The 26,889-nt window shown below is 39.8% G+C and overlaps 1 protein-coding gene across 2 annotated transcripts in view; it reads left to right on the top strand.

The window, feature by feature from the left end:
- Nucleotides 1–26,889, top strand: part of LOC127637683 (synaptotagmin-1-like) — a 278,056-nt gene that overhangs the window by 66,373 nt on the left and 184,794 nt on the right. The gene's annotated exons all lie outside the window — the stretch shown is intronic.

Raw genomic sequence — 26,889 nt, 5'->3', positions numbered from 1 at the left:
TATATAAAATACCTATATATATATACCTATATAAAGTGCACGTGCTAACATGTGCAAAGTACGGGACAGTACAACAAATTACCGACAATGAACAGGACAATAGACACAGTGCAGCGCCGACCAGTACTCAGTAGTGCAAAAAGATGACAGTTTCTAAAAATGTAAACATAACATACTATCAGTTATTGAGGTAGCAGACAGTTATAAAGTGACTGTAATTAAAGTGCAACTCAGGACATGTGTGTGTGTGTGTCAAACCAGTCTCTGAGTATTGAGGAGTCTGATGGCTTGGGGGAAGAAGCTGTTACACAGTCTGGCCGTGAGGGCCCGAATGCTTCGGTACCTCTTGCCAGACGGCAGGAGGGTAAAGAGTTTGTGTGAGGGGTGTGTGGGGTCGTCCACAATGCTGGTTGCTTTGTGGATGTAGTTTTTTTTGTAAATGTCTTTGATGGAGGGAAGAGAGACCCCAATGATCTTCTCAGCTGTCCTCACTATCCTCTGCAGGGCTTTGCGGTCCGAAACGGTGCAAGTCCCAAACCAGGCAGTGATGCAGCTGCTCAGGATGCTCTCAATAGTCCCTCTATAGAATGTAATGAGGCTGGGGGGTGGGAGATGTGCTTTCCTCAGCCTTCGAAGAAAGTAGAGACGCTGCTGGGCTTTTTTGGTGATAGAGCTGGTGTTGAGGGACCAGGTAAGGTTCTCCGCCAGGTGAACACCAAGGAATTTGGTGCTCTTGACGATCTCCACAGAGGAGCCGTCGATGTTCAGTGGAGTCAACAACCATCTCTTTTGTTTTGTCGACATTCAGGGACAGGTTGTTGGCTCTACACCAGTTCGTCAGCCGCTGCACCTCCTCTCTGTATGCTAACTCGTCGTTCTTGCTGATGAGACCCACCACGGTCGTGTCATCGGCGAACTTGATGATGTGGTTCGAGCTGTGCATTGCTACACAGTCGTGAGTCAGCAGAGTGAACAGCAATGGACTGAGCACACAGCCCTGGGGGGCCCCAGTGTTCAGTGTGGTGGTGGTGGAGATGCTGTTCCCGATCCGGACTGACTGAGGTCTCCCAGTCAGGAAGTCCAGGATCCAGTTGCAGAGGGAGGTGTCCAGGCCCAGCAGGTTCAGCTTTCCAATCAGGTGCTGGGGAATGATTGTGTTGAATGCTGAGCTGAAATATATGAACAGCATTCGAACGTATGAGTCCTTATTGTCTAGGTGGGTGAGGGCCAGATGGAGGGTTGTGGCGATGGCATCGTCCGTTGAACGGTTTGGACGATACGCAAACTGTAGTGGGTCTAGTGAGGGGGGCAGCTGGGTCTTAATGTGCCTCATGACGAGCCTCTCGAAGCACTTCATGATGATGGGTGTAAGTGCGACGGGATGGTAGTCGTTGAGGCAGGACACTGAAGACTTCTTTGGCATGGGGATGATGGTGGTGGCCTTGAAGCACGCTGGAACGACGGCGCTGCTCAGAGAGATGTTGAAGATGTCGGTAAGAACATCTGCTAGCTGGTCTGCACATCCGCTGAGCACTCTGCCAGGAATGTTGTCTGGTCCAGCAGCCTTCCGTGGGTTGACTCTACGTAGAGTTTTCCTCACATCTGCCGTGGTAAGACAGAGCAACTGGTCGTTGGGAGGAGGGGTGGTCTTCCTCGCCACCACGTCATTCTGCACTTCAAACCGAGCGTAGAAGTCGTTCAGCGCATCTGGAAGGGAGGAATCTTTGTCACAGGCAATTGATGTTGTCCTGTAGCTGGTGATGGCCTGGATGCCCTGCCACATGCGCCGCGTGTCACCGCTGTCCTGGAAGTGACTGTGGATTCTCTGGGCGTGTGCGTGCTTTGCCTCTCTGATTGCCCGTGACAGTTTGGCCCTAGCTGTTCTTAGGGCTGCCTTATCGCCTGCTCTGAAGGCGGAGTCTCGGGACCTCAGCAGCGTGCGCACCTCCGCAGTCATCCACGGCTTCTGGTTGGAGCATGTGGTGATGGTCTTGGAGAAAGTGACATCATCAATGCACTTGCTGATGTAGCTGGTCACTGATGCTGTGTATTCCTCCAAGTTGGTAGAATCGCCATATGTTGCAGCGTCCCTGAACATGTGCCAGTCAGTACACTCAAAACAGTCCTGAAGAGCAGAGATGGCTCCTGCTGGCCAGGTTTTCACCTGCTTCTGAAGTGGTTTTGTGTGTCTGACGAGCGGTCTGTATGCTGGAATTAACATAACAGAGATGTGGTCTGAGTAGCCGAGGTGGGGGCGGGTCTCCGCCCGGTACGCGCCTGGGATGTTTGTGTAAACAAGATCAAGCGCATTCGCCCCTCTCGTTGCAAAGTCCACATACTGATGGAATTTAGGGAGCACTGTCTTGAGATTCGCATGGTTGAAATCTCCGGCGACAATAAACAGTCCGTCGGGGTGAGCGTTCTGCAGTTCGCTCATAGCCCCATACAGTTCACAGAGCGCTTCCTTAGCGTTAGTGCTGGGGAGAATGTAAACTCCGGTTATGTAAACAGTGGTGAATTCCCGTGGTAGATAAAAAGGTCTGCATCTAACAGTCACAAGCTCCAACAGCGATGAGCAGTAACTAGAGACTAGCATAGAGTTCTTGCACCATTCCGTGTTGATGTAAACACACAAGCCACCACTGCGAGTCTTACCGCAGAGAGCTGTATTTCTGTCGGCACGAAACGAGGTGAGCCCGTCTAGCTGAATGGCGGCATCTGGAACTCTGTCGCTGAGCCACGTCTCCGTGAAAACAAAGACGCAGCAATCTCTAAACTCACGCTGTGTAGCCTGCTGGAGTCGGATTTAGTCCAGTTTATTGTCCAGGGAGCAAACATTTGAGAGCAGGATAGACGGGAGAGCCGGCCGGCTAGGGTTTGTTTTAGCCTAGCATGAACCCCGCCCTCTTGCCGGCTTCCGCTTTCGCGACACCGCTACGACGTCCTCTCCCCCGGCCACCGGCATCAGGCGACGCCGAGGACTGGAGGCCTGGTCTCCTCAGCATGCCGAGTACGCGTAGCGCCTCCTGCAGGTCATCATGCAGCTTGGTTTTTGCATGAGTCTTATATTTTAGTAGTGTCTGGCATGGTAGACACGAACACCGGTTGCTCCGATGTCCATGTGCTGCAAAAGTCGGGCTTTTTAAACAAAAATAGCACCACTGTGGATCCGGAGTGGCCGCTGCGTGCTACCGCTCCGCCATCTTGGATTACCCAAGATGGCGGCGACTTATACCAAAAGGATTTTTACAATACCAATCTACCACTCCTAGCCAGGTAGCTAACATATTTCCACACAGATGTTTTCCCTGCTTAATTATAGCGATCTATATTTATTTCCAGGCATTGGATGACAGCAGTCTGGGCTATAAAGTAATGCATGGTTGGGCACTGTGATTTTTCTGTGCTATGGTCTATGTGCTATCTTTTCTGATTGCTACCTGCTGGAAGAACAGCTGTGTTTCTACTGCTTCACTACTAGTTTGTCACCCAGGCTAAGAATGAGCTGATCAATCAGACCAAACACTGCATGTCCAATTCCTTGTGGCTTGTAGGATAAAAAGCTGGAAGATCCATAGAGACAGTTGATGGTGGAATAGTGGTCAGAATTCATGGTGGATTTTGGGTTACAGGTGATATAGCAGCTAGCAATTATACTGAAAGGTATATTCCTGCTTAAATGCATGTTGCGGTACCTACATGTACCTCAGTTTAGGGTCGCATTAAAATTTAGGATAAACTTTCTTCTGTGGAGGAAAAACAAAGATAGTTTGAAGGATATATGATGTGTTTTTCTCCATACTATTGGATCCAAAACTTTCAAGCTCCAAATAGGACATAAATGCAGCAGAAAATTATTCCATACAACCCTAGTGGTTTAATCCATGTCTTCTGAAGCGATATCATCTTTTTGAGTGAAAAACAGATCAAAATGTAAGCCCCTATTCACTATAAATCTATTAATTCCATGCATCAAGAGCATGGGAGTATAATTTAGCTTCTCTCGTGAAGCAAAGATACTGAGGATGTCAAGATTTATAGTGAATAAGGACTTCTGATCCCAAAGCAATCGTATCGCTTCAGAAGTCAGATTAAACCACTCAAGTCTTCATTCTGCTTATGTCCTTTTTGGAGCATGAACATTTTTATCCCATTGACATTGTATTGGATAAAAACACAAAAACTATTCTTCAAAATATCTTAATTTGTGTTCCACAGAAGAAAGAAAGCAAAACGAGACAGCAATTATTTTGTTTGTTTTTGCAAACTGAGGCTCATGCTGATAGACCTAATCTTGCATTTAAAGGGATAGTTTACTCAAATATAAAAATGGTTTCATCATTTACTCACCCTCAGGCCATCCCAGATATGCATACATTTTTTTCTTCTGCAGAACACAAATGAAGATTTTTAGAAGAATATCTCAGCTCTGTTGGTACTTACTATGCAAGTGAATGGTGACCAGACCTTCGAAGCTCTAAAAGTCACAGTAAGGCCACATAAAAGTAATTCATTAGACTTCAGTGGTTTAATCCATATCTTCAGAAGTGATATGACAGGTGTGGGTGAGAAACAGATTAGTATTCTTCATAATATCCACTTTCACTTTTGATTATGAAAGTGAAAGTGGAGATTTATAGTAAAAAAGGGTTTAAATATGTATCTGTTTCTCACCAAAATCATATTGCTTCAGAAGACATAGATTAAACCACTGGAGTCTTATGGATTACTTTTATAGGGCTTTTATATGATTTTTAGAGCTTCAAATGTCTGGTCACCATTCACTTGCATTTTAAGTATCAACAGAGCTGAGATTTTCAGAAGTTTCACTCTGAAATGTCACATTATGGAAGTTAAATGTGTTGTGAACACCATTTCATCTTTTAAGGCACTATACAATGTAAAGCATTTTCCATTCAATCTAATGTAGTTAAATAATGATGTGGAGATCAGATCTAATATCAGGTTGCATGGTGGTGATCTACAGTATGGACCAAAATTCAAGTTGCTTTAAAAACAAATAAGAACATTCTCACTAGGAAATTACACTTTTTCAAAGTGATTTGCATGTTTTCACTGCTAATAGAATCTGCAGGTAGGCATCTGAGCCTTGCGTTTTTTTTTCTGTGAAATGTCACACAATTAATATGTATGACAAAGCGGGCATTGCAGACGGAGTGCTGTGCCATCAGAGCAGACCGCTGGCTTGTTTTTCTCCTTCATTTGAAGCTGCATGATTATCGCTGCATTTTGATAACGCGTGTGAGTGATTCTGAGTGACAGCTCTGAGACCTCATCCACAGCCCCATCAAAATTGACAGCTAGCTTCTGTGTGACAGTCAATCCAACCCCCCCCCCCCCAGCCCTCCGTAAGTATGTGAGGACATACAGCCGGAGAAGAAAAAATTAGAAAGGGGAGCAAGAATGACACTTCATTTAATTATGCCACCAGCTACAAAAAACTGTAAATCGGAATTGATGTTTTGAATTTAATCTTCGCCGATACGTCCATGGCTCATTGTGGTATTTCATAAACGATGACTTTTGTGTTATCTCCTTTCAGATTTGCTTGCCTGGCATACAAGAAAAAGGCAATTTAGCAGAGTCGAAGTAATTATGTCTTGCTTATGAACTACCCAATAATTTGATGTGGGGAACCAATCAGCCTTACACAGCAACATTGGCTCAACCAATGGTGTGGGTTTGGGGTGGAAATATATGTTTTTTGGACCAATGGCAGGCATGGGGAGTGTTTAGGAAACCTCTTTGAAAACAATATTCATTGTATTTGTCAAATACATTTATCCATTAGTCATTGTGCCATACACATTTTCAAGTGAAATGGGATATTTAACAACAAAAAAAACAACCGTATGGGGGGTCTTATATGACAGGAATAAAACAGATAATTGGAATAGAGGGGTTGAAATATAAGAGATCTTGGTGACGTTAGCCGAAATGGGAGCATGTCATTAATTTTCATGAAAGATAACAAACATTTCTTTTTTTTTCTTTAGAATAACCTGCTTTGACAATAAGTATAATGATAGTGAATAGCATTCATTGACATTTCATCGTGACTTGTGCAGTATGACTTGAGTTCAGTTGCACCTGGGTTAGTGTCATGTGTTTAAAAACAACATAAAAAAAACAGGAAATATCTCTAGCAGAACCAATCTGAATTGGAGAGCAGGCTGTCAATTTGCATGTGTATTCAGTGGCCATCTTGCATGTTCCCTCAGAATTAAAGTACGGATTGTTACCTCACAGCTACAATCACACATCTTTCAACGTGAAATATTTCTCACTTGATTCATGCTGCCAGAATTATTTTTTTTGTTCTTTACTTTGGATAGCGAATCAACACTCACTTTTCATTTGCAGTTTTGAAAGTTTAGCTACTCTAGGGTTTCAAAGGGATGTTTTCTAATCCATTCAATATGTGTTTATTGATGCGAGACATTAGAATGTAATCTTCCATTTGGCTTGATCAGGCATCAACCCCAACAAATTTGCCCTACGTTGTGTAGCCCTTGAATTTGTCCCTTGCTCAAAGCATCATAACAGCATTTTAACCTTCAGGCTGGTGTGAACAAACTTCTATTGCAAATTTGTTTCAATTGCAAATTGAAGATGATGCCTGAGATTTCCATATTAATAAAAGTCACTCTGGCTGTTTTTCCGGGATCATCTGAGCACCGGATATTATGCCAGGCTTTTTGCTGCATGAATCTAATGTCCAATCCATTACTCCTATTTACCACTTATATTGAACAGATTGCGATCACATCTTATTCAGAATTGCATTTAGGGTTTGTTCATTTAGCTTCTGTTTGTGTTGTAGGACTTACAAGGCAAAGTAGCTTTTAATGGAAACAAGGCTGTTTGCTTTACAAAAGTGTAGCTTGGAAGATGGTAGATGGTTTTTAACCCTTCAAGCTCAGAGGGGCCTGTCTTGACCAACACAAAATGTATCATTTAAAGCTTAGAAGCTTTACTTTACAATGCATGTAGGCAGTATGACCAAAACTGAATTTTGATAATTTATGAAAGAAAATTATCAATTATCAAAATTATCATTTTCATTGACTGGTAAGCCAGAACATTATGACCAATCACAAGTGAAGCGAATAACTTAATCATCTCCTAACAAGGACTCATGCCTGGGTAGATTAGATGGTAAGCGAACAATCAGCTCTCATTGTTAACGTGTTGAATGCAGGAGAAATGGGCAGGAGTAAAGTACTGAGTGGGTTTGACATGTGCCAAATTGTTATGGCCAGACAACTGGGTCAGAGCATCTCTGAAATGGCAAGGCTTGAGGGGGAATCCCGGTCAGCAGTGGTGAGTATCTACTGACATACCACAAACTGGTGACCGCGTGTTGGGCACCCAAGGTTCATTGATGCACAATGCCAACGAAGGCTATCCTGTCTGGTCCGAATTGACAGAATCTCTACTGTGGCACAATCACAGAAGATTTTAATGATGTTACGGGAGGAATGTGTGACAACACACAGTGCATTGTACCCTGCTGCGTATGGGGTTGCATAGCCACAGACCAGTCAGAGAGCCCTTGATGACCCTTGTCCATCGTCGAAAGCGCCTACAATGGTCACTCAGTGGAAGTAGAAGAAGGTCACATGACCAAATGAGTCCCATTTTCTTTTACATCACATGGACGTCCGTGTACGTATGCAGATGAGGAGGTGATTATCTTTCAATCTAGGCCACATACAAGGTAATCGGATGCATTGATCTTTAGATAATTATCATAAAGCGCAACATGCATAGTGCACACAGCATCTGGCTATCTGGCTTCTCTGGCACTCTGGCTGAAAACACATTAGCTTCCCTGCATAACAATATGCCATTGGAAATGATGTAGTGTCATGGAAAGCTAAAGCAATCAGACTGATGCAAAAAGTCATCCATATTTGGGCAGAGAGACATATGATTGGTGACTGTTACATATGGCCACCAGGAGATGGTGCCAAGTGCATGATATATACTCAATCGAGTCAAATGGCACTCATTCTGTGAAATCTCATAACTAAAATCATGTCTTCATGCTATGCAAACATTTAGTCATTGTTGTGTTTACATGTGTAATTGTTCTTATGTACAATTATTATGTTTGGAGATATTGTTGGACACTGGGATAAATAATTTGTGTAATGCTATAACTTTTGTTTGCTTTGTTGAATCAACACCCAATTTTACTCAGTTGACACGATTAGGAACATAACAAAAGCAGTCGGAGCAACCTTATTTACACCCAGAAATAAATAATGTCAAATCAGAAAAAAAAGTAAATTTTTAGCTCACGGTTGTTATTTTCAGCAGTTTCTTAGGCTGAGAGTCTCTGAATTTAACATAGTCTATATCATAATATATATATATATATTGTCGAGCTATAAGCCTTTAATATTGGGTATGCCTCTGAAACAGGACCCCTCCCCCCACCCCCAATATAAGATGCCCAGGCTAACATTTATGGCATGCTGGTGTACCATAGCTTAGCTATTAGTTAACTGCCCAAAGTCTTTCTGGTCCACCATCTAGACCAGTAACAAACCAAAATGAAAAAGCATAACTCACTTTTTTCAGCAGGGGCAAGATGTGGGCACTAAGTATCTGCATAATTAACTAATTCAACTAATATATTTCTCCCTAGGCTTTCCTTGGATTATTCAGTTTGCATCCTTGTTTCAGTTTAGAGCAAATCTTTCTTTATAAGATGCATGATAATATAAGCAATTTGGTTCAACAACCTTTGAGCATCTCAATGAACTCCTCAGTACAGAGCCCCTTGTCGTGCCTTCTTTAACCAAATTAAGTCCAACAAGTCAGATCTCCTGCTGTGGCTCCATCTCCGCCCAGCCAGCGCCACTTTGAAGTCTGGAGTAATTAGCCGAAGCCTGTGAAGTAGCATCGCTAACTGTAATGTGCACACTCCATTTTTACTGATAATGACCTTCTAGGAAATGTTCCAGCGCATTTGCTATCAAATGTATTGAAAGCCATGTCCTGAATCTTTGCAAAAAACAAACAAAACAAAAAAAACCTCAAGGTACCTCCAGGAGGTCACTGCAATGGATTTCTTTGTATGATGGCTATTCATAGTTTACTCATTCAGTTCTGAATCTAAATCACAACATAGATTTACATTTTTCATCTTTAAGTTTTTAAAAATATTTGAATTCAGTGGATAAGTTTAGCTAAAGGTGGGTGCACATTGTATGATTTTGGCCACAATTCTGCCATCTGAGACAAATTTCTGGAATCCTAAAGGATTTCTCTCGTCGCTGGGCAAAATCGGCAATCTTACAGTGTCACATGTTCACAGATGGTCGGTAAATAGCATTTGCAATGGTCTTCCGCCTCCGACAAAGTTTGGTCAGTGTCTGAAATTTAGTATCGCAGCCGTATAGTGTGACCGCTATTACGACGGCCAGATGAGATATTCCTCTCCTCTCTCGCACCCAAAAGAAACCTGCTCCGCCTTTGCACCATAGCAACATTTGTGACCAGTTATCACACTACTCAAGCTCTTTCAATATTTTTTCTTCTTTTCATTTTATATAAAAAATTGTAATAAGTAAATAAGCAGAAAATACTTGGAGCAAAGTGTAACACGTCAGCAATATGAAAGCTTGATTGATTTTTAAGAGGTATGTGGCAACATCCCAGAGAGTGAGAGAGAAAGGAAAAAAAAAACATCACACACCAAGTTTAGCTAGCCATTAGCACCTGTTCATTTCTGTTGTTTCAGCTCTGTTACTGTATGTCCCACTGGACATATGTGCAGGCCTTTGTCATAAATTCCTTCATTATGAAAGATCAATTGATGACCATCCTGTGAATCTCTGGTTGTGTAATCTTGCATGGAAAGGTTATCATATGTTCAATGAGGCAATTCTCGAGAATCCCGATCTGCCTGTCATGTCATGTGTCTTTCATAATCTCCACTCCAGAACGATTGAAACAATGACCTTGTTGATATCCACTGGGCATTAGGTTAAATATGGCTAAATATGAAAAGAGGTCATGTTTAAACCTTCTATTATTAATCAGGGCCCCCAACTGAGCCTTTCACAACTATCTTCAAAGAAGGCTATGATTATTAGCACACATAAGGTCATGTGGCAGAACATCTCAGTTGAAGAGTATTGGACTCTCTGGCTTTTGTACTATCCTCTTTAATGAGAGTCATGAATAGATATAGTCCACTGGTACTTTTGTGATTGCTCGAATGAAATAATCCTCAACACTGATACCTCAGTCTAATTAAATAGGAATCATTTGAGGAAAAACAAGTAAATCCATCCCTACTAGTGGAATTGTGGTGTAGTAGATTAATCCCCTAATTGACAGTTATTCATTGTAGTTGTCAAATAAGTATGGGTAGAGGTGTGGTAATTTTTAAAGAAGATGGATTTCCGGCGTGGAAATAAGGAGAATGCAGCAGAACAGACGGTCTCCGGATTATTTCATTTAATATATACTATATATCCTGAATGTACCTGATGGGAGCACGGATGGGAAAGACCCCAACATATTTGTTTCAGAGTTGCTGGCTGAAGTAATGGCATAAGGTATTCACAAGCCCACCACCACTGGACAGAGCACACCGCTCTCTCTGACCCAAACCTATAGCGGGTAAGCCTGTGCAAGCCTTTGTGCTATGTTTTCACCATTATCGTGACCAGGACTTGCCTTGAGACAGGCCACACAGCATGAGGTGAAGTTCAAGGGGAATATGCTGAGGGTCTATCCCGATCTGAGCTCCACCCTTGCTATAAATCATGCCACGTTTAACCCAGTGAAATGGGCATTCGGTTTTGTCTGCAGTACCCCTCATGCCTCAAAGTTATGTTTAAGGGAGAGAACCTCATCTTCGAGACCACGGACAAAGCAAATGTCTTTTATGAGAAACAGGTGCTTGCTCAGAATGAAAAGTGTCACTGCATTAGTACTAAAATGACCGGAACTGTAAATCCCAGAGATTTCTACATAAAGGAGATACATAATGTTTACTGTTGCTAACTAGAGGAATGTTCATGACAAAAACTATTCTGGAGTTTTTGGAGTTCATTGGTTCTTTCCCCTATTAGCATGGACCGTTTGTGGTGTAGAGGAATTTTGGACAGAATATATCTCAGAGGTTCTGCCTTTTTTTTTTTTTCTCTATCTGACACTAGACTGTTAATGGTCTAAATACCAACTGTTTAAAAGCATTGAATTAGATATAACTTTTAAAGATTCATTACTTATTTTAGTTAAATTTTTTTAGGTTAACTGTTATATGTTTGATAATTGGGAGATTTCCACAGGATAATAGATTACTGGGTAAAAATGAGAGTCAACCTATCGTGAGCATAATGGTACAGGGATACAGCCTACTCGGGTAGGCACGGAACAGTTTGATATTTCGTTTGTTATCTCGCCTTACTTACTGGGCGCATATTGATGGTTTTGGTTTAGACTTTACAAATGTATACAACAAACATAGCTATATTGATGGAGACAACACCCTGTTTAAGATTTATATGAACTACTCTTTATATGACCAATCATTTATAACCAAGAGATATATTATGGGATTCACAAAACTTATTTCATTGAACATAACGGGATGTAACCATGTAATTAAGCGCAAGTAAATCCTCTCCTATCTTAAGCTAAACAGATCAGACATAGCTATGCTGCAGAGTGTTGAGGAATCTGAGAAATTCAAATGGGGTTGGATTGATCAGATAAACTCAAGTTCATTCAATACTCTTGAGTCCCTGTTTTGATTAGGAAGGGTTTAGACTTCCAAGTCTATAAAGTATATAATGACCAGGAAGGTAGATGGATAGCCCTGGATTCTAGCTTAAAAGGACAGAAAGTTACCATTCTGAATATTTATGCTCCCAATGTGATATCTGCTGATTCTTTAACGAAATTTGATAAATATTAGTAATCACAATATACTATTAGGTGGTGATTTCAATAAAATTAGAAATGCACAGCTTGATAAGTCAAGCCATGGACAGGCCACACCTGTAATGTTTACAGTCATTTATACTATGGTGGATGAATGTGGCCCAATAGATGTATGGCGTACACTTCATCCTTTATAAGATTTTACATTCTTCTCCCATCCTCATGGGTCATACTCAAGGATTGATTATATTCTAATTTCAAAACAATTGGTGAGTCAGGTTCAGTCTGCTTCAATTGGGAATATTGTTCTATCGGATCATGCTCCGGTGGATGTGGTCATTACCACTTTGAACTATAAATAGAACACAAGATAGCGCTTTAACAATTCGCTATTGCACCTCATGTTCTATTATAGGAGCGGCAATAGATAAATGAGGGCTCTGTCTCTGGTACAGCATGGGATGCTTTTAAGACTTTCCTGAGGGGACAGCTTATCCAACACTACTCGTTACATAAACGCAAAAAATTATCAAGATTTATATACATTGCAAGGGGAAATAACTGTTGAACAGTATGACTGATTCTTCTCTTCCTTATGGATTCCATGTCTATCCACATGAGATAGAGACTCATTAGAAGGTGACATCACATTAGAAGAGATTAAGGGTGCCATACAGGACCTTAAACCAGGTCGTGCCCCTGGGAAGGATGGCTTTAACTCTGAATTCTATAAAAACTTCTCAGAGGTGCAAGCTTTTAAATTGCTTGATATCTTTCAGAATGCTCTGGTAAAGGGCAAACTTCCAGAGAGTATGAGAACCAGCATAATCACTCTCATTCATAAGAATGGAAAAGACCCTCAACAATGTGCAAATTACAGACCCATTTCACTTGGTAATGTTGATGGGGAAAATACTGGCCAAAATACTTGCAAAAAGATTATATAATTTACTACCTTCTTTTATACATCCAGACCAAGTTGGTTTCATTAGGGCTAGGTCCTCAGCAGATAATATTAGAAGATTATTACACCTTATGTGGAGCTCTAGAAATAACATTGACCCTTTCATGGCTTTCTCCTTTGACGCGGAGAAGGCCTTTGACAGGCTTGAATGGGGCTTCTTATTTCAAATGTTAAAAAGATTTGGCTTTGGGGCATTATTTACCAACTGGATAAAATTACTGTATACCAAGCCAACGGCATTGGTACTATGTAATGGTGTAATATCATCATGATTTTAGCTACATAGGGGCTCAGTTTTCCTTGCCTACATTAGAGATGCTAATACACCTAATTTAAATGGGCTTAAATTGGCATGGGAAAGAGACCTAGGAGGAATGATCAAGGAAGTAATGTGGAAGCAGGTGGTATCCAAATGTCATACTACTGTTCATGAAATCCAATCCCAATTGATTAATTATAAGAATTTTAACAGATGCTACTGTACTCCTAGCAGATTGGCTAGAATTAAACTATGAGATAATGCACTATGCTGGCGGTGTAACAAGGATACATGAACTATGGTTCATATGTTATATGAATGTAACAAGGTGGAGGAACTATGCAATATATTTATACAGTTTGTTAATAAGATACTTAGGCCTTGTTCATGCGACACGCAGCACATGTGGCAGGGCATCCAGGCCATCACCAACTACAGGACAACATCAGTTGCCTGTGACAAAGATGCCTCCCTTCCAGATGCGCTGAACGACTTCTACGCTAGGTTTGAAGCACAGAACGACGTGGTGGTGAGGAAGACCACCCCTCCTCCCAACAACCAAGTGCTCTGTCATACCATGGCAGATGTGAGGAAAACTCTACATAGATTCAACCCACGGAAGGCTGCTGGACCAGACAACATTCCTGGCAGAGTGCTCAGAGGATGTGCAGACCAGCTGGCATATGTTCTTACCGATATCTTCAACATCTCTCTGAGCAGCGCCATCGTTCCAACGTGCTTCAAGGGCACCACCATTGTCCCCATGCCAAAGAAGTCTTCAGTGTCCTGCCTCAACAACTACCGTCCCGTCGCACTCACACCCATCATCATGAAGTGCTTCGAGAGGCTCGTCATGAGGCACGTTAAGACCCAGCTGCCCGCCTCACTACACCCACTGCAGTTTGCGTATCGTCCAAACCGTTCAACAGACGATGCCATCGCCACCACCCTCCATCTGGCTCTCACCCACCTAGATAAAAAGGACTCATATGTTCGAATGCTGTTCATAGACTTCAGCTCAGCATTCAACACAATAATTCCTCAGCACCTGATTGGAAAGGTGAACCTACTGGGCCTGGACACCTCCCTCTGCAACTGGATCCTGGACTTCCTGACTGGGAGACCTCAGTCAGTCCGGATCGGGAACAGCATCTCCACCACCACCACACTGAGGCCCCCCAGGGCTGTGTGCTCAGTCCACTGCTGTTCACTCTGCTGACTCAGGACTGTGCAGCAATGCACAGCTCGAACCACATCATTAAGTTCGCCGATGACACGACCGTGGTGGGTCTCATCAGCTAGAACGATGAGTCAGCATACAGAGAGGAGGTGCAGCGGCTAACGGACTGGTGTAGAGCCAACAACCTGTCTCTGAATGTGGACAAAACAAAAGAGATGGTTGGTGACTTTAAGAGAGCACAGAGTGACTGCTCTCCGCTGAACATCGACGGCTCCTCTGTGGAGATCGTCAAGAGCACCAAATTCCTTGGTGTTCTCCTGGCGGAGAACCTTACCTGGTCCCTCAACATCAGCTCTATCACCAAGAAAGCCCAGCAGCGTCTCTACTTTCTTCGAAGGTTGAGGAAAGCACATCTCCCACCCCCATCCTCACTACATTCTATAGAGGGACTATTGAGAGCATCCTGAGCAGCTGCATCACTGCCTGGTTTGGGACTTGCACCGTTTCGGACCGCAAAGCCCTGCAATGGATACTGAGGACAGCTGAGAAGATCATCAGGGTCTCTCTTCCCTCCATCAAAGACATTTACAAAAAAACTACATCCACAAAGCACCAGCATTGCAACAGCAAACACACCCCTCACACAACTCTTCACCCTCCTTTACAGTTTTGAATGATGTCTTCCTTTTATCTGTATGACCATCAATGATAGAGTATTTTGTTATTAGTAAAAAATTCCAAGTGGTCATGCCAGCACATCTGTCGACTCCAGACAGACCGATTTCAGCAGCAGAACAGACCTAATATTGCTGAATTCACAGCAATGAGAATTGCTTGACATTTTTGTTTTTTGATCGCATACTTTTGTCATCTTTTTCTCAGAAAAAAACTGTCTCCATTTACCCTCTATTAAATCTCATTGCTATCTTGCAAAAAGAATGTAGACATTAAAGAGATCTCACTTGTAATTTTCTTTCCCATGAACGTGTTTCTGTTTACAAAAAGACAATAATATTCAGATACAAATGAGGTGAGCTAATGTCTGTCAGCCTCTAATGCCTAAAAAAAAAACATTCACATCAAAAGACTATTAATATAAGCCATTACACAGTGTACAAATAAAAAGCTGTTTCTTCAACAATACCATGTGTCAAAGTATGTCATGAAAGTGTTCTCTTAGTATGATTTATAAAGTAAACACAACTCTTTACAAGGCAGCAGAGGTCTCCGTCTTTGAACAGTTGAAGCTGATAAGGTGGAGAACACCTTATGTACTGTGAAGGGGAAAATGAAACATGCCTCCAGGGCCAGAAATTAGTCTAAAACCCATGAATCCACCTCTCTCTCAGACAGGACCTGATTGTGTTTGTCCTTGTAACAGACCAACCAAATCTCTTAATGCTTATTTCAAAATCATGCTGAAGCCAGACTCATCTTTAGCCATTTTCCAGAAGAGACTCTCTAGAGTGTGAACTCAAATTGCTGCTTGTTTCATTTAGGCAGTGTTGATTCTACTAATTGCTGTCTGTCTGGCTCTCCTCTCTGTTGGCCTGTACCAGAAAGTTCTATTAAGCGGGATAGCCAAAACTGCCCTTCCTAGTCACATGCATACGGCAATTCAACGGCACCCGTATTTAATACTTACTCATTTTGGAGACCATTGCAATTGTGGGTCTGTCAACCACTATGTTGTTACAGTGATCTACACAGCACATTTGCCCAGACTAGCCCTTGTATAGCTTTTGGACTGTGTAGGCAACCAGTTGGGAGCTACTGGCCATTGGGACTGCAATTATATTGCCATATCTAATGTTTAAACACTAAAAACTGTCTCTCTACAGCTCTTCACGGGACAACTGAGAGCTTTTGGGGTTTTAATTAGACTTTGTGCAAAAACTCAGCAGTCACATCAACTGCTCGTATAGCCTGAAGAGTTGTTTCTCAATGAACCATCTGCTGGGGTATTTTCTTTCCTATTTGCTGGGGTAAGTTTCTTTTCTATTCTTAGACCAGTATGAGAAAAAAAAAAAAAGAGTTCCCATTTTGTAATAGACAAACAGTAGTAGATAATTTTCAGAATCAATGACAGACCATTAGTGATCATGTACAGAACTCTCAGATTAAGAACCATTACATTTAGGAATGCCATAAAGTTTGCTGCCTTCCATTTTTTAAAGCATGTTTTTGCACACCTGACAATGGTGAGTGAACTAAGAAAATGTACTGGCCTTAAATGTTTCATAATGGCTGTGAATCTTGTAGGCAATTATTTTGTAAAAATAATAATATATTTTTTTTTGGCCCTAAAACAAAGGAATAATATATATATTTGTGGCAAATAAATTAATTTTGCTATGTTACAAAAAATAGTTACCAGTAAACATTCTGCTATATATTATTTATTGGCTAATGTTACTTTTTACTTGCACTTGGAGCTTAATGAGCGGTAATTTTGGGCTCTGGATGGAGCTAAACCATTTAGCTGTTTCCATTAATATGATAATATTAATATCAATATAAAGTTTCACAAAATAATCTAAAATACATCAGAACTGCAACCCAACTCTCTTTTATTCCAGATTTTTCTGATGTGAAGTTTGGCAGTGCAAACAATGCAAAAGAAGTGCCAAATTGATTCTCTGCCATACCCAAAATCACACACACAGACATTGTGATTAAATAAAAAACATTTCAAGCATCCTACAATTTAGACCTAGTTTGGGCCTATTGTTCACTAAATTAGAGCCAGGAATTGTACTCTGAGTGATTCCCTCAGCGTTTGAGCACTATTTGTGGAATCAACAATACCCAAACATTTGAGCTTCAGGGAACCGTGCTTATTGTCAAACCACATCTGGAAGGTTTAAACAACATGATCACATGTGAAGTTAGCATGTTGTTCTGGTACCTTAGGATCAGCCATATTATGCCAACTCAATGACAAGCTCCAATCAGACCTTTTTTCATCGGCTCAAGTGTGTTTACATTTCCTTGTGGCACGACCGGAAGCACACAACATCAGATCCCATGTAGAAACCATGAAGTAAGCAGCTTCACATTCAGTGATGCACGTGATTCGGAGGTTGCAATTTTACTCCAATGGTAGTTAATTTTAAGTTTGATGTTTGGGGTGGGGTGTTCAGTTTATAAAATATACATTCCTCTTAACTGTGTTACAGCTTGTACAGTTTAAAACAACTCACTTTTGGTGCCCCTCCGTGGATTTCTCCCTATTGCATGGTAGCCGCGCAAGAGTCATTCATCAAATTCTGTAATCAAACAGTCTGTTGTGTTTCAGCTGCGATGAGCCTTAATCCTGAAATGTTTCATTTAAAGCCGTTTAAAACAATGTCCTAGTTTAAGTAATGTAGTGGTAATACGAGCGATCATGGAGAGCTGTTCTATGTAAACAATGACTAATGGATTCACTTTATGTCACCAACTGGCTCATATTACACACAAAAATTATCTTTTGCCACCACCTGCTGGCTAATATATGTAATTTAAAAAATAAAGACAGTAACTCCTAACAGATAAGCACTACACTTACACTTTAGTTTAGAATGGTAGGAACACATACGGAGTGATACACAATGTAAAGCGTCCGAGTACTGATGCTGTCAGACCATCAGTGCACATGGAACATCTCTAGTCCAATCAGATTTGAGGACCGGAACTAACTGTTGTGTGTGTGTGTGTGTATATATATATATATAAGAGCCATGCACACAACGACCAGTTTTCCACTTCTAAAAAGCCATGATAACAATCCCTCATTCAGATCAAAATAAAGATGGACAATAAAATATAACTTGTGCCATTAAAAAAAAAAAAAAAAAAGTATTGCTGTGAATTTGTGGTGCTTGCTTAGACAAGCATCATTGTCATTTTCGCTCAAACTTTTTGTTTTTTAAGTCATGTCTAGGGACTAGAAAACCATAGAGACCACAATGCCACAATAACCACCTATAGCACACTATAAATTGTATAGTAAAGTACCATCATGAGTGCACTTTTTTATAATATCAAACTTTGCTCTTATCCATCTTAATATGTTGAGTTAACTAAAAATAAGTCATTTGTAGGTTGAATATACCTAAAAGTGGAGCATTGTGGTACCATCAAAACTATGATATTGGTTTGAGCCAGCCAACCAGCCTGTTTGAGCAACATTGGCTTAACCAATGGTGTGAGTTTGGGTGGGACTGTCTGTTTGTACAACCATTGAAAGACGGTGTAGTTTTCTTGAATCTGTTTGGGAACAGTGATTTTTTTTTTTTTTTTTTTTTGTGAAAAATTAATAATTTTCAATAGAGGCACATAAATGACACATTTCAGCTTTAACTTAACATTTACAATTTGACAGTATTTGGAGCAGCTTTTAGAATTGGCCGTTTTCTCAGCATAAGTATGAGATTTTTTTGTTGGTTTTTTGATAACCAAAGATATCCCCTATTCATCCAATTTTCATGTTTCCTCTGGACAACTCCTTTCTCCAAAAGGAGCCAATTACATGACCACAATATCTGCCCTGTGCTGTCAGTGTTGCAGGTATATGTCCTATAAAAACCTGCAATTAGCTCTCTGTTCTTTAACTGAATACCTCTCTTATTGGAGGAAAAGACATGTTGGCCTTAAAAAAGAAACACCTCAAACCCAATAGCGCCATTAACCTTCATCACCAACCATTGTACAGGTCAAAATTATACCCTTTTATGTCAAAATGAAACCACTCACAGAAGATATTTTTGATTATAGTGAAAGAACTTTTTAACTTTTCATATAAAATATTTTTGGACTTTTGAGCCTGAATATCAGGTCACCTCTCATTCAAAGAGTTTTTAGAGAATGTGATGTACTTTTCTACCAGACTTCGTAGAATAAAACATCTGCGTCCAAATTCACTTACTCATTTTGTTCACTCACTGCTTAGATATAATGCACTCACTGCCATTCACTATATAGGAAATAGTGAATTAGTACTCACTCTAGACACAGCCACTCTCTGCACCATACAGTTGCATCGCGCCCGCCTTGCACCCCTTCCTGTGCGTGCTCAGAAATGCTGTCTGTTCGCGCTCCAGTTGTCAATCACGTGAACGGCAGAGCAAAAGGCATTTACACTTAACGCGGCTGTTTACATGGATTTATACAGTTTATCAGCTCAGTTGAAGCTGAGATTTTAATCTTGAAATATCCGCTTGTCTTGCTGTTAAATGAAGGCACTGCAAGTTACTCAAGTAAATATAAGGGAGTAAATGTAGCACATGTAAGGAAGTAAAACTACCCACATCTGCACTGGTGGATTTATTTAAATAAAAAATAAATCTTGCTCATGCAGTTTTGTATTTCTGTTTATTATTTGGATCTGTCTAAACTGCTTATCTTTTGTTGGTTTATATGATGCCTGCTTCTTTGTGGACCATCTGCATCTAGAAAATGAAGCCACATTGTCAATTTCTGTAACCTATTGTTGCAGCCAAAACAATTTAATATATAGGACACAAAAAACATTTGTTAGTTTGGATCTGAGATTAAAAAGTGCTCTTTCTTTGCAATTGGCAGTTTTAGATAAACTTGCCTAAAGTAAAGAAAAAAACATTATAATTTGAATTTGTGTCATTTTATGTAAATCTTGTGTTGGAATGACAGTAATGCAGGATAAAATCGTGGCCGTTTGAAACTGCTTTTAACAGGTGGCCTCCCATCTGTCCAATGTGCTTTTTTACTGCTCTCTAATGAGCAGTAGGTCACCTTGGCACACTGATCGCCCATAAATTAAAAACTTTCTCTCGAACAATAACTGTAATATGTGGTTCCTGTCCAATCTAAGCCTCAATATGGCTGTCATGTGGTTTTCTTGTTTTTCAGTTGAAATACTTTTTTTGGGGTAGTACCAGCAGGGGCTTTCAACCGATGCAAAATGTCATAGTGTAGTCATTAGCCTTTACTTACTGTAGCTGCCTCCATCATACAAGATGAGCTTTGAAAGCTGTTGCTTTTGGCCTTTGTCAAGCAAATTTGATGCTGAGTCATGAGAACGGATCACGCGGTGTGTCAGCAAGGGCGGTGAATATGAAATGTCAAAGTAAGAATGGATCCCAGAAGGTCTTTGACACAGAAAGTGTGGTATTTCCAAAGCTCTCTAAAGCAAATTAGACACTTCATCACAATGAGTTTGTTTCTTTCGGTAGGAATTCATGACTTACACCCAAATTATTAAATTTTCTGTCAATACCAAGAGAACTTAGAAGAAGGATAGAAATGCAGAGCATGCTTATATGATTATGCTTGGAAATCTGATTGCAGATTTAAATGAATAGTTTACCCCAAAATGAAAGGGTCTGTCTTTTTTATTTTTATTTTTATTTATGTTATTTATACATATGTTTACCCTCATGTTGCTCCAAGACCACATGACTTTTCTTTCTCTCATGTATCTCAAATAGTGACATTCAAGCTCCATAAATGATAGACAAGCACCATAAAATCACAGTAAAAGTAGTTGATACACTATTTTCCAAGTCTTATGAAGCCATATGATCACTTTGTGTGCACTCTCACATCAAAAATCAAATAATGGATCAACCCCCATACAAAGCAGCCAAATCAAATATATTTTTTAATGACTTGAGGGTGAGAAATTAATTACAGAATTTAAATTTTCAGATGAACCGTTCCTTTAAGTCAAGTTTTAAATATTTAGCTATATGAATGACCTGTTTCTATGTGCAGATACGTTTTATTGCATTTGATTAATTTCAACATTAGGCCTCTGGTAATATAATTAATTTGAACTTTCGAAAGATTCACTAAGAATAAATTGTGGCCGATAGAAGCACTGATTAATTGCACATGCTGTCTGCGTTGGTTTAGTACCCGGTTCACTAAAGGAATTATGCAGATCAGGCAATGGCGCACATGCACCCACAACTTTTGTGAATGAAGCACAATTTATAATAAGCCTAATTATTCCACCTGTTTGTGTGGAAAGGAATGCGAGTGACTTTATTTACACTGCATTTCATTGGCTCTGTACTAGTATTTTGCACAATGACAATAAAGTTGAATCTAATCTAAAAATGTAAATACTCAAGACGCAGTGCAATTTCAGCGCTAATTGCGCCTTCTTAAACTGGATTGCAGGTGGTTAGTGAACAAGATGCAGGTTTTTGGCTGGTCTCCAACAAATTAACAAAAGTTTTGGATCATTTTGTGCCAGTGGAAGCAGTGAGACTCAAATCACACAATATATTAATATAAAACAAAAATTAAAACATTTATTCACCCTCATGCCATCTCAGATGTGTGTGACTTGCTTTCTACTTCTGAACATAAACGAAGATTTTCCAGCTCTGTAGGTCAATACAATGCAAGTCAACAGGGTCCAAAACTTCGAAGCGTCAAAAAGTACATAAAGTCAGACCCCAGTGGTTAAATCCATGTCTTCTGAAACATTTTGATAGATGTGGGTGAGAAACAGATCAATATTTAAGTCATTTTTTTACTATCAATCACAACTTTCACTTTTACATTCTTCTTTTATTTTTGGAGATTCACATTCTTCATCCATATCACCACCTAAGTTCTTATTTTCATAATCAACAGCTTTCAGCAGCGAGGTAAATCCAGCAGAGTCTCTTGTGAGAAGTGAATCACGTTCTCTCACACGATTGGTTGTGCGCTGCAAACGTCACTCATTCTGTACACGAGCACATAATCTAATCTTAAAATCAGGATCAAAGCCTGAGTTGACAGAAAAAGTTGATGAACTGCATCATGGTACCAATTAAGCCTGATTGGATTGAATTTGTCAACCTGAAACCAATCCTGAAACCCTGAGTTCATTGAGTGACCTTCATGGTACAGGTCTCTGGAGAGAGAGAACAAAGCTGCAGAGTTGATCCTGCTGCTTCTCTTGCAAACGAAATGCAAGAGAAGCACTAAGTAGTTTACAGGGAAGATAACAAACACAACATCCTCTTTATAAACACCATTTATCAATCAAACACTTAACACGCAGTGCACCAATAACAAGGGAGAGGTACACGTGTGCTCAATAACGGAGAATTGAGCTTCATATTAGCAACAGCATTCTCTAATAACACCAAGCATGCTCAATAAGGAGTGCGCATAGACACTGACAGACATAATTATTAAAAAAACATATTAAAGCCATCTTATTGGCCACTTTTAATTATGATGCACGCAACCTTTTTAAACTCGCATACTGGTTTTCCATCCAAAATGTTTAGCATTTTTGAGCGCATTTCCAAAAATTTGACTGTGTGCATTATCACGAGGGAGTCGCCTCGTCATGATGGAGCAGTTAAATTATTTCTTCCTGCTTTGGGGTCAGTTTTATTAACAAGATTGGAGCAAGTATCTCATTTTATTAAATGCATCCACGAGACAGTGTAGAATAAGTGTAATATCTGATATAATGTGGACTGAAGTAGCTGTGATGCCACACACCGCCAGTCTCCGCATACCTGTGAGCGCCTCTCAAACCTGTTCTGGCGGAAAGTGAGGACCCACTTTATCAACCAGCTGTGGTTAAACACTTCCGAATGACAAGTGCTATGTTTAAAGAATTGCATGCCAAGGTGTAGTCACATCAAGCTGTCGCTAAATCATAACACATGCACGAATGGTCAAAAAACATCATCCCATTTTGCAAATATACGGTTTCCATCACCTTAATGCACATTTTAACTAATGCAAAACGCTAGAAAATCCACCTCATCCTAGTGCCTCAATTTTAAGCGTATTTAGATTATCATGATTTATTTATTTATCATATCAGACATTTCCATTCAGGATTTCTTATGCGCAATTTCAAAATGCACATAAAAATAGTTGGATGGAAACCCACCTATAGTAACTGAGATTTACAGTTATTATTATTTTATACTTTGCCCTAATATCAAAGGTCTTAATAGAAAAAATGAAATTATGATCCAAAGTGAACTCTCTTGATAAAAATATATGATCATGTCTGGTAACATGTGCATGTAAAATGGCTAGAAATAGCATTTTAGCTTAGCGTAAAGCTAACAATTTACTCAAGGTTTATTTCTATTTTTTCTGCTCCAAACTTACTTCAAACGTACTTCTCTGTCTGCTCGTATGAATATAACACATCATAAGAAAGTGTTTCACCGCTGTTCAAATGCACTTTGGATAGCATCATTTATGGATAAATGTTTTCCATCTGAAAGGACAAAATATTACATTAAACAAATGACAATAATATGCAAATTAATCTCTTCAGTATTCAAAATCACAATACAGTGTGTTTTATCCCATTTGTTGAGGTATTGTGTTCTTACTTACTTCTTAGTTACTTTACTCTTGCAAGTCAAATTTTTGTTTTAAAAAGTAGCCAAAAAGAAAAACATTTCTCCTAAAATTCTATTTTCTCCTGAAGTCTGTTGTTTTTCAGAGATGAAGACTATTCCATGCATTATTGTTTTGAAAAAATTATCTCTAACCAGGACAGAGAGGGAGGTGGACGGTCCAAATGCACCACAAAAAAACAAGTAAATCACAGTCTCTAGTTTGAGAAACAGATTCCACACAGGTCCTAAACTAGCAGCATCTAAATGCCAAAGACCTGCATTGCTGCAAAATTCTTGGACAAACAGAATATTTTAAGAATACAACATTTATTTAAATATTTGTATAATTTTGTATCATTATATGTCTCTAAATCATCTCTAAACTGCATAATGTGCATTGTGACTGAAACACTTTCCTATTTCAGGTTTATTCTCAGTATTTTGTCTATTAAGTTAACATACTGTAAAAGCTATTATAATGCAATAACATAGTGTAGGAAATGTATCCTCTTTGATATTGCAGCAATTATCCAGATATGGAATGAGATTAAGCAAATCCTTAATAATCAAAATCCTACATGCCATATGAATAAAATATATAAAGAAAAAATCAACATTTCACACAGTGTTTAGTGAGAGATATGATTGATCCAAACACTAAAATTGGAGGTTCTGTGTATGTATTAATAAAATAATTAAGTCTTAATTAACATTATGGTTATTTAGCATACTGAGATATTATTATTATTATTATTATTATTATTAAGTGAATGGTAGGATTTGGTTACATTATGTTTTGTGATTTCTCATACCTTCTTTATATAACATTGTGGCAGGGCGGAGGCTTAATTAGCCTAATACGGGACCGGGGGTGTGTAGGATCACGACCCGGCCCCGCCCTCCGCCCTGCCACAAACATCCATCCCTTGTCCACTTTTGGCCTCTAGCGGGTGAGAGAGGGCAGCTAAGTACACCACAGAGCAAGAGTGTTACCGCTAGGACAGTTTATTTTGAACAAGACGGGCGAACGGTTACTGAATTAACGTGGGAGTACAATACTGAACTGATGCAGATTGCTAGAAGTGGACCCGTCTGTGCACGCAATGGTGCGAGAAACTGGATGTCGGGGGAAAAAAATATGTTCTGTGAAAAGTCAAAAGAAGATTACGATGTATTACGATGTAATTGTATCTATATCAGATATTATTCATAAAACACGGGATCCCGTTGCGTGGGCATTTTTTGCCCCATAATTCGAATTTCTGAGATATTTTTGTCAATATCAGTCCCGTTAATTTCCAACACTATTGGCATTGTATCTTTCTAAGTCATTTAAAAAGTTTGTTTTAGATATATAGTAGCATGTATACAAGATATCCCCACATATATGTCAAACTACGCTGTGTTAATTTTTGACAGTTAAAATATTGCCTACCTTAAAAACAAGTGAATGGGGTTTGGGTAGCTCAGCGAGTAAAAGACGCTGACTACCACCCCTGGAGTCGCAAGTTTAAATCCAGGGTGTGCTGAGTGACTCCAGCCAGGTCTCCTAAGCAACCAAATTGGCCCGGTTGCTAGGGAGGGTAGAGTCACATGGGGTAACCTCCTCGTGGTCGCCATAATGTGGTTTGTTCTTGGTGGGGTGCATGGTGAGTTGTACATGGATGCCGCGATAATAGCGTGAAGCCTCCACACGCACTATGTCTCCACATTAACGCGCTCAACAAGCCACATGATAAGAATTTCTCAGACGCTGAGGCAACGGAGATTCATCCTCCTCCACCCGGATTGAGGCGAGTCACTACTCCACCATGAGGACTTAGAGCTCATTGGGAATTGGGCATTCCAAATTGGGGCAAAAAAAGGCTTTTGTTGTGCAATGCATGTTTTAGTTTATAAACAGAATAAGCGCTTATAACTTTCTTCTTCCCAAAAATTCTGAAATATTATGTTTTTTTTATTTTTAATTGTGGTGAAAAATTATTGTAGTGAAGTTGAATACTTCATTTGGAATCAACTCAAGTAAAAGTATAAGATCTATTATTTATTTATACTTAAAATATTTTAGAAAAATTTACTCAAGTACTGTAACGAGAGTTGTTGTAATTTGTTAATTTTCACCTCTGCCTGCAAGCACACCCGGCCCCACCCTGGCCCCCCACAGTCAAAATGTTCTAGAACCACCCCGAAAATCTGAGATCTGTAAATGTAGCAATTATTGTAAATACTATGCAATATAAGGTTCATTCTTCCACATTTAGTTCATACAAGCAATTTTGTGCTGAATTGCAAACAAGCTACTTTTAATACATTTAGAAATAAATGAGAACTACATGTTAACTAAAGGTAAAGTCTTTAGATATTAGATTCATCAGATTTCATACACCTCTTTGCATATCAGAAACCGATTTAGCATTTACCCTGCCGAACACCCAATTACTTTACAAATAAGAAGACCAATATCATTCTTATGTTCATTATTTTCTTGTTTTTAAATCTTATGGAAAAGTTCAAGGGAACAATAGGAATGCACAAAGCCCATTTAATATAAGCATTCCATTAAAGGTTGATGGCTGTACCCAAGGTCAGTTTCGGGGTGGTTGAAGTTAGGTTTGGCTGGTTTTACAAAGGTTTCCTTCTTCTATCTTTTAATACAGCACAAGAGAATATGTTTCTAATTAACAGAACTTTAATTTGCCATTAACTCTCCAGAGCTCAAACCTACTTCTCTTTTATATTTAATTTAAGTTGACTTTCTCAGCACAGGTCTTCATGTGGACATTCAGACATCGTAAAGCATATCTTCAGTGAACTATTTGATTTATTTAGAGCTGTGCTAATTAATGAACACCATACTAGCACACAGTAGAGCTGTGCCTTCAGGCCACTTTAAAACTGTTATTCAAAACATCTTTAATTGAAAATACAGGATATAGTATATGATCCTCAGCCCCATTGGGGATCATGTTCTGTCTTATATGAATGAATGATCATTGCCAGTTAATATAGTTTGAAGTCAGGTAAACTAGGTTTGAATTGAGGTGACAGTCAAGAAGTGGCCCATTTTACCTGAATTCCCCATGTCCTCTAAATCTGACTGGCCGGCTGAGCTCTAAGATTGCTGATATAAAGTATCACAGCACAGACTGATCTTGAAGGATATCAGCATCAGGAGGTCAACTTTTATTTGTATTTGTATTTTTTGTTTGCAAAA

Source organism: Xyrauchen texanus, chromosome 45, assembly GCF_025860055.1.
Source record: "Xyrauchen texanus isolate HMW12.3.18 chromosome 45, RBS_HiC_50CHRs, whole genome shotgun sequence".
Taxonomy (NCBI): Eukaryota; Metazoa; Chordata; class Actinopteri; order Cypriniformes; family Catostomidae; genus Xyrauchen; species Xyrauchen texanus.
Note: the sequence above shows the minus strand (reverse complement) of the source record. Positions and strands in the feature narration are given on the sequence as shown.